Below are 13836 nucleotides of genomic sequence, written 5' to 3'. Positions count from 1 at the left end.
TCACGCTGTGGTAAACCAGGGGCTGAAGTTGGCTGTCCTATTTTTATGGTCTGGTGGGCGCAACCAAAATGTGAATAACGAACAAACCATTGGATGAGGGGGTTGGCTAAAAAAGCCTCTCTATCTATGCATGCGTATTATAGAATATATTTTTTTTAACACAGTAGTCTGGCGAGACAGTTAAAGCTCTCTCAAGAGGCCAGACCAAAACATGGCAATACCGTTCCAAGAGCAAACTGGACAACTTACCGGCTACAACTGGAAAGAAGACCTATCTCTCACTGTGCAACCTTCCCTTACATGATATCGACTCCAATCACACAGTCACCCGGTGAAGAGCCGATATGGGAAGGCGAGCTGGAAACTCATACAATGAGTGGGTTTCCAGATCGACTTCGGAGGCTCTAAGCAGTCGATCCCCATTAAAATGTGTGAAAATACCCCCGGACATCAGTGGCAGACTCAGCAAGATTTATTTATTTTAGATGTGGGGGCAGATGTGCCTTTCATGCAGTTCTTGGCACGAAGCCTCGTCCCTCTAAGGCCTCGCCCCCTCCTCTCACAGGGAATGTTTTTAATAATGGCTGGTCTGGCAAAACTAATGCAGCTGTGCTGTGGAATTCATTATAAATCATGGGCGGGAAAGAGATGGATATAATATATGGCGCGGATTCAGACCCTGATAAGGCTCCATGCACTAAATATACCACTCAGTCTTCCAGCAGCATGGCTGCATTTGGTGCTCACTGGCCTTTTTTAATTTTTTTTATTGAGGTCAGGTCTTGCATGAGTACGTTATGCCTCAATATTATTAAACCAGAGCATCCGCAATAAGTCTGGCTTATTGCCAAATAACTGAGTATGCAGAGTACTGTTTTTAACGAAGAACTGTTTTTCAAGGTTTACTATTTTTATTCCGTTGCCATTCTGATAGCCGCAAAATATACTTATAATTCTGTGATGAAATATTATAATAGCAAAGAATACAAACTGAAAATTGCTATAACTAACCCATGTTTTTGCTTGAGTTGTTCAGCAACATTTTGTACTTTTGTTTAGTCAGTTTACCACCAATATCTCTGCTCGCCATCTGGAAAACATAGATGGCAGTGTACTCGTGACGACGACACCACGTGACCAGCTGAACAGAAACAAACAATAGCGTTGAACACGGCGGTCTGCATATCGCGGGGAAGCAGGGACAGGTAAGCGTACCTGTCTCTATATGTATCGTTTAATTATGTCTTTGATGTGAATTGGTGTCAGTGCTGGAAATCTACACCGGAGTACCTGCTGGTTTCTGAGAAGTGCCGGGTTCTCTCCCTCTCAAAATAAACAAGTATTGGCATAGCCAATAGGTCTCGCCTTTGGGACCTTATAAGTGTTTAGTTATCCAGCACAATATCCTTGGTGCAACAACATCAACTGTTGCACGTTTGAACACTTATAAGGTCCCAAAGGCGAGACCTATTGGCTATGCCAATGCTCGTTTACATAGTGTTGCTGGGAGGCATGGTGCGCACAATACAAAACCATAAATATGGGAAATGTCCCAATTAGGTGGCATGACAGAGGTTAGGAAACTGTAGTTTGAAATGCAGACTAGTGTATTATTTTATGAGCCATTGGATTGAATACGTTTTGTCCTTAAAATTGACGAAATTATGAAATAGAGCAACCAAGAATTATAATCAGTTGTAAGTGAGTTTGTTTGTGACGGTTAGTAAGTGAGTGCGCCTCGCTCCGCTTACCTCCCCCCCCCCCCCCCCCCTTCCTCATTAAGCATGAGATCACTCGCGCGGCTGTCACTTTCACGGCAACGCGGTCAATGCTTGTTCTTTGTAACCACCGTATGTCTGTGTTGTGTGTGTTTGCACCTTTGTTGTGCATGTATCTATAAAGCGCGCACGTGCCTGTGTCTGTCTGAATGCTCCCAAGTCTCTGTTGTACGTACTTCTAACTTGTGTTCACTGTGTGTCATCCTGCTGCCCTTGTGTGTAGTGTGAATGTGATACATGGTAATGTGCCTGCAGTGTGAGCCCCTGTGAATTGTGCTGCATGAGCATCTGTACTGCTTGTACTTTGCGTGTCTGTGGCGGGTGCGTGTATAAAGAACCCTGGCCAGAGGCTCTGTTGTATTGTCAGCCATCTTAGCTCCACTGCGTCAGTGTTGCAGAAGGACTGTGAAGGCCATTCAAGGAGCGTGTTTCTCCTCTTCAGCTACACTCAGTACTGAGCAGAGGCATGCGTGTTCACACCTCGAGGTACTGCATTCTGCTGGCACTTTATCTAGCAAACGCTTTATCTTTTCTTTTTTTATCTACCATGCTACATTATATATCTGTACGTGAAATGTGAGATTAGACACACTTGCTAAAACCACTGCTGTGCTAAACTACCACTGTGTCTTTCAAATCCCCATTGAGCCCTATCCACCGTGAGCCTGGGCTGGGATTAATGCGCAATGAGATGAGTACAAGGTGCTGTTTTGTTATGCACAGCATTGTGTAACACTCAACTGCTGACTAGTGTCTGTGTACACTGTGCCATTCACACACAGAGAAGTCGCAGGTATGTTTCCATTTATTTTTTGACATGCGGTCTGCAGAGTACATCAGAAGAAAGGTGTGTTTATATTAACCAGTACACATGCCATTCTAAATATTTGTTTTCGGTGACTCTATGTTCATAAAAAAAGACATTTCTTATTCATTTCTTTACTCATATATTATCTGCAGATTACTAGAGTTGTACATTTGGGTGTCCTTTACATCTTGGACATGTTAGGCTGCCCAGGATTACCACTAGCCTTACAATGAATCTATAGATATGGTATCACTGGTGGTTTAACTGTGAGCTTTCATTCTGACACCTCAATACTTTTTCTGATTGGTTATCTGATTTTTTGAGGCGGTATATTAATGTGATCCATGTTTTAGAATTTTGGCCTGGATATTCCCATCTATTGTATTCTGTAGGAAAAGTACAAATCTGCCTTATAGAAAATTGAGATCTATTTTATGCGCACACATTTCCTGAACTACAGTCAGATTTTGGGATTTTACAAATGCCGTGCAGATTTAGTTTTAGCAGCGGTCTCTTTCAAGATAGGTAGGTTAGTCGCCTCCGAATACATGCAGTTCCACAGTGGCTGCCTAGACTGGTTCTCTCTGGTGCATGCTGGTAAATGTAGTCATCTTTCCTATCCCTCGGGGTAAATGTTGCATTTTAAAAATATTAATTCATTCACCAACCACACAGTATGAACTTCACTCTCAGGCAGAGCACATATATTAGGAGCACAGAAAAGCCACTGAGAGAACAGCAGCAGTGCCAACTTAACAGCACCAAGATCAAACAGCAATGGGAGTGATAAAAGGCAGACAGAAGGGGAAAAGATAAACACGATCAAGGGCAGGGGTGGGGGTGGCAGATTAGAGAAGAAACAGGCAGGGGCAGAGGGGTTAAATGGAAGAGCAGCAACACGGATAGGGGAGACGGCCTGAAAACACTATTAGTAATAATGTGAGTCCCTAATTTAATGTGTTGGGGGAGAGCTGTATGTCTCCGTGAGGGACAAAACAATAAATTGTAGAAAAAAAGAATCCAACTGTTCAGGGCCTTAAGTAAATGCTTAAACTAATAAGAACAGGGTTACAAGAGGAAAATGAAACTGCCGAAAACAGAGGGGGAGAAGGGAGGGGGGAGTGCGAGCAGAGAAGCCTGATTACAGCAATAAAAACACAGATGGCAGCTGTGCACGTGCACACGCTCGTGAACGCAAGCTGGAGGCCAGCAAATGCCTCTGGTGGCACTTTTAAAAGCCACTTACTAAATGTCTCGAAGAGACAGCACATGCGCTGTCTCAGGTGAGACCTAAAAAGTGCTGTTACTCCGTACCGGACAGTACCGGTCCATTTAAAGCTCCGATTGGTGTATTAGAGCAACGCTGAACTAGATACTCTCTTGAGCAAAAGTTACTGAACATATACAGCAGGCAGGCATAGACCTACTAAAACTAAAATAAAACTCAATAATTCCTCATCATCGATGAAAACATGTCAAACCACTGGAAACAACAGATGATGTTTACCGGCAGGTTGCTACGTGTTGAAGCTCAGGCAGTGTTTAAAGTGCATGGGGTTCAACCAATGGAAAGTACATTTCAGCCTAACAGATGCATCTCACCATCTCACCATCTCACTATTAGTAAAATGCTGGGCGCATGATATTGTTACTGTGGTGAGTCACCTGCATCAATTTTCTTGGTCCCAGTTTTGTAGTTTTCCTTGAGCCCCCTCACATGGTAAGAGAGGTTGTGTATTAGACAATGTTCCCTGGGAGAGTCTTCTGCTTGTTGAGGGAGCTGCTCTGTGAGGTAGTAACTGGGCCACTGTCTCTAACTGGGACACTGAGGGAGGGTTTACCAGGAGCCTCAGTGACTGAGGGATTGCCTAGGGCAGATGAGAGCCTAACAGTGGCCCTTCTCCCAGACTTCAGATTGGTTAGTGTGATGGCTGAGACTGACAAGGACATAGAGAGTCGGTTTGACAGAGAAGGAGCATAGTAGGGAGTGACCACCAGCCCCCTCCTTTGTTATGTTTGGGAATGGAGAGTAAACAAACTTGGATCATAGGACCCATTACAAACCGGAGGAGTTGCACGTTAACTCAATGTTGGTCTCCGAGCACTGAACAATTCTGTAATTATTACACTCGCCAGCATTTGAGAGATTATATTTCATATGCATAGTCTGTACAGAAGCCACCAATGTCAACTTTTCTCCAAGATTGCTCCGACCGACTTCCTTGGAATACTTCCTTTGAAGGAACAGCGGAGGAATCATACATTAGCATTCCATTTCAATGACATACTTAATACAGTAAAACACAACATAGTATCTTACATTTATACAAAAATCAACTTGAGAAACAAAATGAAACATAAGAGGAGACTACAGAACATATACAATTTAAGATAAATAAAATTAAACGCATTAACTCAAACCGCAAAATAGCAATCCAAAAATGATGAAACTATGCATCTTAATATAAAAATGAGCAAAATTAGCTTAGGGCATAGATACTGATTTGCATTCTTGCATCATAAAATTATATTATCATCTGAATTTCACAGGCACAAATCTTTTCGGAAGCGACCTCCTTAACACAAGCTCAGAAGACCCAGAGAGCCCTTCCTTGAAATGAAAGAATTCTTCAAATTTACTACGACTCCCATAGGGCTTTTGAGAACCAGCATCTTCAATATCTCTAGACAAACCAGCCATGTCATCTTTATTATGATTGACATCAACCACTGGAGTAGTTTTCAAACCAGACACTTTGACAATCTTTCCTACCTTCCACCAATGTTTCACTTCTAAACGTACTGCACTCCCACACACTCTGTCTATCTTAACAGGTTCACCATTCTTGGCATCCCCTTTCTTAACAAAACCAGGTTTCCGGTCCCCCATCTGAAATGGAACACATTTGGCAGCTCTTCTTGCATCATACCCTTCTTTTTGTTTTCTTTGGTTCTCCACCACTCTCTGGCATAAGACACTCTGATCATCAATCTCTATTACTTTGTACCCAATGGATCTAAGCAACCAAGATGGCTACAACATGTAGGCGGGTGGATGACCCCTTAATAACTGAACTGGGACTTCTGTGTAACCCTGTGAGGTGTTGTTCGATAAAATCACAACATAGATCTGATGACTTCTTCCACATTATAGTTGTTTTTAGCCCAGTTAATGTAATCAACCACAGCCCTGTTCATCCTCTCTACCAAACCATGGCCTGGGGATGATAGAGGGAAATTTCGAATGTGGTTGACCCATGATTTAAAAAAAAAAATCCTCCACGTCAGCATCAACAAATGGTACACCATTATTAGAAATCAGATGTTCAGGATATCCATCTCCAGTAAACACATCCTACAGGAATGTAACATCATTACTTGCAGATGGTGTGGAGAAAAAACGTATCTCATGATATTTACTGTAATAATCCATTAGAACAAGCTCATATTGTAGATGATGTTGCAGGAAACTGAATGGTCCGACCATATCAATTAAATTAAATTGAACGAGGAGCACTCCTAATTTGACTCTCGTATTCCTTTTTTTACAAATATGTTTTTTTAGAACCTTAAGTGTGGCGTGCTGCAGAGTTTGACTTGCTGCCTAAACAAGCCTGGCTATGAACAATGAACACTGACAAGTATTTAAACCTGACCTCTGCGCACTATATCCTAATGGCTGTCGCTATGTTATTTTTTTTTAAAAACAACTTGAATCAAAACACTTTAAACAGAAATCAAAACTTTCTTAAACATTCAACTTCATACACCGTAATTAATGTTCAATGAATCGTTTCCTTTCACAAAATTTTTTTTATTCCATAATCTTCATGGAAGCTTTCTTGAGGCTCAATCTCTTTACATCAGTGCAAAAAGTCCATGAAATCCTTTACTTTGACTGCACTTCTGATAACATGCCCAATGCATTTCGGGCCCCATCGGCCCTTCCTCAGGGGATACAGTCTGTAAATTGTACAAATAAAATATTGTTTTACTTATAATATGCAGGAAAACACTAAAACAAACAGTTTGATAATTGATGTTGTTTAAGCAAATCAGTATAATATGCCAACACAAAATTTCTCGAAGGAACAAATTTCCTAAATTATAATTGTTTTATTTAAAATAAAACTCGAAATAGATAAGTGAAAAACAAGAGTAAAAGAAAGGCAAGAAACCATTTGTGACCGAGACATTATTGATAGAACAACTGACTCCTCTTTATTTTCCGCACCCAGTGCTCGTGATGTCAATCAAGTCTTTAAACTACCGGAAAAAACTACGTGAAACCCAACCAAGAGACAATTATGCCGTGAGCTTATCTCACCGAAATCCTTTGCTGAACAGGTATACCCGGTAATTCTTTTATTTTCTTCCATTTCACACTGTCACTTTAACATGATGCACATGCTTTTTATCAACGCGGTCCGTGAGGAAGGAGAGACCATGTTTGAAACAATTATCAGGTTTGCATATGAATTATGGTCATTTATTTTGATAATGTAGGTGTGCAACAGATACCGCACTATTCCTTGAATAGGTGCTTTGTTTCGGTGTTTATATATTATAGCACGGAGTAAGCGACGGGGCATTGATTGTTTTGTTATATTCTCTGAGTTTTTGAAGCTGTTAAGGTTTGGTTATGGTACTAATGGAGAATGTTTTTACTTGAGCACCGTTCCAATATGGCGCTCATAGGATAGCTAGTAGTCCATTTTTTGTTTTGATCCCGCGCTCACGTTTTTAGACGTGAGTGCGTTACTACGTGGACGAGAAGTTTTTCACGAAACCAAACTACTCGAGGTCGGGAGTAATAGCGGCGGAAAGTTATCACAAGTTGGAGCTAAAAGAGATTCTAGTAGGGTCTTTCGTGTTTAGCAGTGAATTGAACACAGTGGTCGCTCAAGGCATTTGTCTATTCTTTTCAGGTTTAGACTGAGGCGCGAGTTATACAGTTACCGGGTATACCTGTTCAGCAAAGGATTTCAGTGAGATAAGCTCACGGCATAATTGTCTCTTGGTTGGGTTTCACGTAGTTTTTTTCGGTAGTTTACAGACTTGATTGACATTACGAGCACTGGGTGCTCAAAAATAAAGAGGGGTCAGTTGTTCTATCAATAATGTCTCGGTCACAAATGGTTTCTTGCCTTTCTTTTACTCTTGTTTTTCACTTTTCTATTTCGAGTTTTATTTTAAATAAAACCATTATAATTTAGGAAATTTGTTCCTTCGAGAAATTTTGTGTTGGCATATTATACTGATTTGCTTAAACAACATCAATTATCAAACTGTTTGTTTTAGTGTTTTCCTGCATATTATAAGTAAAACAATATTTTATTTGTACAATTTACAGACTGTAGCCCCTGAGGAAGGGCCGATGGGGCTCGAAATGCATTGGGCATGTTATCAGAAGTGAAGTCAAAGTAAAGGATTTCATGGACTTTTTGCACTGATGTAAAGAGATTGAGCCTCAAGAAAGCTTCCATGAAGATAATGGAATACAATTTTTTTTTGTGAAATGAAACGATTCATTGAACATTAATTACGGTGTATGAAGTTGAATGTTTAAGAAAGTTTTGATTTATGTTTAAAGTGTTTTGATTTAAAAAAAAAAAAATCACATAGCAACAGCCATTACGATATAGTGCGCAGAGGTCAGGTTTAAATACTTGTCAGTGTTCATTGTCCGACCATATCAATGCCTAGTTTAGTCCATGGTCTGTGAGAATATTGGATGGACTGCAATTGTGGAGATAGCACTTTAAACCATTTTTCGATTTGCTGCACACCTCACATTCTTTAACTTCTACATCAATGTCCTTATTCATTGAAGGTCACCAATAATAAGCTCTGGGTCTTCTCTTTGTCATTGTTGACCCTATATGCCCTTCATGATATATCATTTTGATAAGCTTAGGAAGCAGTGTTTCAAGGACAACACACTTGTCACATCTCACCACAACACCATCCTCAATGGACAGTTCATCAACAATTTTACCATATTACTGAACCTCTGGGCTCAGACACCTTTTATTTGGCTATCATTGAAAATATATTCCTGGAGTTCATCCAACACTACATCATGTTCACTTGTCTGCTTTCATTCTTTTTTCAAACGTGCTTCATGCACAGGCATATCCACTGCTGCTACAAAACAACTCACAACGTCATCTTCAGGATTTATCACTTCATGGTCACTCAAGGGCAATCTGAGCAACATATCAGCAATAATATTGTCTTTACCAGGTAATAGTGAAATTACAAAGTCATATTGTAAACACTTCGTAGTAAGACGAGCTATACCGGGAGTATTACATTTTATTCTATGACTACTAAGAATGTTCACCAGAGGCTTATGGTCTATTTGACAAAATCTTCTAGCGCATAAGTAGGACCTACATTTTTCAGTTGCCCAATAACAGTCAATGAATCAATCAATCAGTATTTGTGGAGCGTGGCGTATCACCCCTGAGGTTATCCAGGTGCTGGGTTGCTGGTCTTAGTCGAAAAGTTAGGTCTTGAGTTTCTTCCTGAAGTCCGTCAGTGAGGGTGATTTTCGGAGGAGAAGAGGGATGGCGTTCCAGGACTTGGTGGCGAGGTGGGAGAAGGTGCAGCTTCATCTGTAGCTCCCGAGGATGTGCAGTGTCTGTGCGAGGAAGAGGGAGGCAGATCGAAGGTTTCTGGATGGTTGGTGGAAGTTCCGGCAGTGGTATGCTGGTCGTTGGTCATGGAGGGCTTTGTAAGTGTGTGTCAGTAGTTTGAATTGACATCTTTTAAGGATGGAGAGGTGTTGGACTTGACCCTTTTTGCAGGGTTATCCCAATTTATTTTGCCTTTCTCCTGTGTTTCTTTTTTTCTATTTTTCTTTTTTTTACTCTGGGCACTTTACCATGCTGATCAGTGCATGTGCTCTCTCCTGTAAACTTGGCAACATTGACCTGTTTGCATATTTAATTTACCTGTGTGTCCCTTGTACAGTGGTAGCCTATATACCCAAGGTCTTTAAATTAAATGCTACTAGTGGTCCTACTGCTCTGCTTGTGCCACCTACAGAAGTAGCCTTTCAAACCTGTCTCAGGCCTCTGCCATGGCAGGGCCTGCATGTGCTGTTTACTGCCATCGTGACTTCCCATTTAAAGTGCTTGCCAAGTCTTAAACTCCTCTTTTACTACATATAGGTCACCCTAAGGTAGGCCCTCTGTAGCCCTATGGGCAGGGTGCTGTGTAGGTGAAAGGTAGGGCATGTGCCTTGTGTGCCATGTCCTGGTAGTAACAAACAGCCTTTTTGGTTTCTCACTGCTGTTATGCTGCTCCTAACATAGGTTTGCATTGGGGATTCCTTGATATGTGTTTCAGTGGTAATTTCAAATCTGGAAGCGGTAACGTTGCCATGTTTGGTATGTTTGGAATAGTGGTGATAAATCCTGCTTATTTGTGAAAGCGGATTTTTTTATTAATATTTTTAGAAATGCCACTTTTAGAAGTGGACCTTTTTGTGTGCCTATGATTCTATGTGCTTTGCAGCCTGACTGCAATCAACACCTGGTTTAGACTGACATGGGCCTTTTTTGTGCATTCACTCTAGACAGTCACAAAGGGAGATGAGGTGTGCCCCGCATATCATGATGAGTCTTCCTGGGCTAGAGTGGTGGGAGGAGTTGTCACCTGCACCTGAATAGGGCAGTGTCTGCCCCTCACAATGCTGTCTCCGTCCCCTGTAATGTGTGTGGTGCCAGGGCTAGGGATTGAATGGGGGTGTTGTGCACTTCTAAAGTTGTTTAAAGTTACCTCCAGAACAAAAATATTTTGAGTATAAGTACAGGGGCTCCGACCCCATGACTTTAGACACTGCGTGGGATGTGTAACCAGATGCTACTGGCTCTACATGCTGCACCAAAGGACTGCTGTGGTGCCAGAAAAGATCACCACTTGAACTGTTTTGGGCTCTGTGTGCTGACCTGCATTCCTGCCAGAGACTCGGCCATTTTGTTAGGGTATCCAGTGTGCTGGTCTGCTGCTTGCCTGCACCTCATGCTCCCTAGTGTTCTCCAGGGGCTGGTGGCTACACCCCCTGCTCAGTGGGGATGGGAGGGTTCTGGGAACTGCCCAAACTGGCCGTGGGACGGGGAGTCCAGCCACTGCAACTGTTCACTTCAACACATGTTAAGTGCTTTGCCTGCCTGAAATTAGTCTGTTTCCCAAGCTTGCACTACTTAGTTCCCCGGGTCACAAACAGGCACCCACTTCTGTGTGCCTTCATGGCTGGAAACCCCCTGTGTGCAGAGGGGTTTCCCAGGGACCGGCAGGTCTCCTGAAGGACTTGCGTGGCAGGGACAGTGCCTGCTGAGTCCCCCAAGCCCTCTCCGGGTCCTGAGCAGCAGGTTTTGACCACCAACAAGGGAACTGAGAGGGAGTGTGGCACTTCTCTCAGCTGTTCGCCGGCATCACTGGCTTTGCTAATCTGTCCAGTCGAAGTTGCCCCGCCCCAGAGGGAATTGCGGGTCGTGAGAGATGAGGGCCCCTGCTGAAGGAGGCCTGCTGGTGTTGTGGTGCTATCTGAAGCCCTACAAGGGTGAGGGGTAAATGAGCACCCCTCGTATCAAGAGCTGTGTTGCCCGAGATTGTTGGCAGCTGTGCCGCATGCTCGAGGGCAGCTGCAGGTGAAAATGGATTATGGGGACCTCTTGTTTTGGCCACAGTGAGACGAGCCCATGATGGGCTCCCGCTTAGGAACCGGCAGCATTGAGGGAAACAAGAAAAATTACCATATTGACTGTGGCAGGCAAACAGTGCTCCTGTGTCCTACATTTGGTGCTTGCATTACCGCATCATGTATAATAGAGGCGCAGATGCAATACAGCCAGGTATCGACTGCATCCTATGGGGTTGAGACGGTATTTAGTGATTCCTGTGAATATGGTGATTCCTGTGCTTTTCTATTGCTGACCTAACTGCTTCATTTCATGCCCTGATATTGTGATTTATGAGGTGTTTTACCTTGCAATGATAGGATAAAGAGTATCAACTCTGGGTCTGTATACTATGTACATTGAAGGAATTTTTATGACATGTGCAACATATTACACTAACTGTGATGTTATGACAATTGCCTAGTTGGCAAAGTGAGTCATGTGATTATGGTCTATGTGTTTGTTAGACCTGGCATCATTGGCGTGGTTTCCTCAGTCTTTATGCCTCTGCCTCCTGTATTTTTGCTGTATGCCAGATTTCGTTTTTGCTGGTCTAGATGCTTTGGGCATTTTGCCACTGCTGATAAGTGCCAAAGTGCAAGTGCTCCCAATGACCCGATGTAAATTGTGTTTATGGATTGGCATTTCCTAGATTGGCTTATTAGATTTACTAGTAAGTACCTAGTACAGTGCACTGTGTGCCCAAATATCAAATGCTGCTAATGAGCCTGCAGCACTGATTGTGCCACCCACACAAGCAGCCTTCCAAAGGGTTCCCAGACTTGCCACTGCAGTGTCTGCTCGCAGTTTGTAAAGGGCATGTCGACCTGGCAAGTGCACCTGCTTGCCAGGCACTAACCATCCCTTTCTTACATGTTAGTCACCCCTACGTTAGGCCCAAGGTATCTTCATAGGATGGGTGCATTGTAAGTGAAACGTAGGACATGTACTGGGTGTGTGACATGTCCTGATAGTGAATACGGTGCATTTTGTTTTTCACTACTGCAAGGCTATCTGTCCCATAGGATAGCATGGGAGATTCGCAGTAACATCCTACAAGTATAACCTCCCACAAGGACAAGATTGGAAGATGGAGTTTAGGTTATCTGAACTCAGAATTTAATAACATATCTTTTAGTAAAGATGGTTTTTAAATTGTGGGTTTGAAAATGCCACTTTTAGAAAGTATGCTAAAGAGAGCAGTGGTCCCATACAAGTTAAATTAATACAATATCACAATTCAGTAATCAAAATTGGAATTATGAATGTATCAATGAAAAATAAGGATTTTAATTAACATTTAAGTTCAACGCAGAGATAATATACACAAAAGTGAGTGAGCAGGACGTGACAGGGTAGAGGAAAATCAGCCTATTTCCTTACCGCAGGCAAGAGACTTAAAAGGTGACTTTTCAATTTGTGAAAATGTAGGTAAACAAAAAGTTACAATCAGAGTTACATCTCTTACTCCACAATTAAATACAAATTAAAGTATAGAGTTGAAGATGTATGTGTCAACGACGTTTTGATCCCAATTCAGGTATAGGGATCTCACCAGGACTAACCAATAAAACAAGTGAATTTCAAAATTAGCAGCCGTGGTTTTTGTAGGAAAAAAGGGGCACCTTGGGAGGGTTACACTAATTCGTTTCCAAAGTATACTATATCTTTAGGACGGTGCTAGCAGGGAGGGGAGAACCACCAATCTCCTCAAAAAATGTTTGTGACATGAAATCACAAATACATTAACAACATTTGAAAGATTCCCAGCACACGTCAAGCAGTAAATTACAGATATATTAAATGCATAACATTCAGCAAAAATACTCGGACACTCTAGGATATCGCCGGGGATCCTTTACTCTGGTTTCTCGTGCTTAAGATTTCACATATTACCTTGACTGTCAATTTTGACCCTCTGATCGTTTATCATTAATCTTGGAACACATAGAATCCCTCGTGGGACGGAATTAAAACCACGAATTATTAATTGCTTGCTAAAAGGACAGAGCCTTGAAAAAGTCGCGGGATACTGTCCCCTTGGCGATGAAACACGTGTTGGCTATGTTTGTCTGAAGAAGACTTTCAATCTGAAGGAACACAAGGAAATTAAAAAACAAGAGAAAATTCACATGTGTTTGAAGATATTTTTGCTGAATGTCATGCATTTAATATATCTGTAATTTACTGCTTGACGTGTGCTGGGGATCTTTCAAATGGCAATAAAACAAGTGCCTGGGAAGTTGCCAATTGGTAATAGTGCGATGACTAACTGGCACAGTAGGTCAGGGATGGCCTCGGAATAACCAGAAGGATAACTGGCAACTGTGCGGTGAGCAGCTGGAGAAGTGTCTAATTTTGGAGTGACAGGGGCTTAGTATGTGCATTCACTGTAGACAGCCTGGGGGGGGGGGGTTTAAGTGTGTGTTGTCTTTCCTGGATGAGTCAGGGCTGGGCGGAATAGACCCGAGCTGCATTTAGCAGTGGGAGGAGAGTTTCTAGCACCTGAATAAGCCTGGTCTGCCTTACACATTGCTGTCTCCACCTCCTGCTAGGAAGC

General features: G+C 42.3%; 1 protein-coding gene across 5 annotated transcripts in view; it reads left to right on the top strand.

Annotated features, from left to right (window-relative positions):
• LOC146855062 (dihydrofolate reductase-like) overlaps positions 1-13836 on the top strand; it is a 650717-nt gene that overhangs the window by 176905 nt on the left and 459976 nt on the right. For all 5 annotated transcript variants that reach the window (XM_085652547.1, XM_085652545.1, XM_085652550.1 and 2 more), the window contains one exon: positions 1060-1205. The gene's annotated coding sequence lies outside the window, so the exon portion shown is untranslated. The remainder of the gene's footprint in view (positions 1-1059; positions 1206-13836) is intronic.

This window comes from Triturus cristatus, chromosome 4_1, assembly GCF_964204655.1.
Source record: "Triturus cristatus chromosome 4_1, aTriCri1.1, whole genome shotgun sequence".
Taxonomy (NCBI): domain Eukaryota; kingdom Metazoa; phylum Chordata; class Amphibia; order Caudata; family Salamandridae; genus Triturus; species Triturus cristatus.
This window is presented reverse-complemented; position numbering and strand designations above follow the sequence as displayed.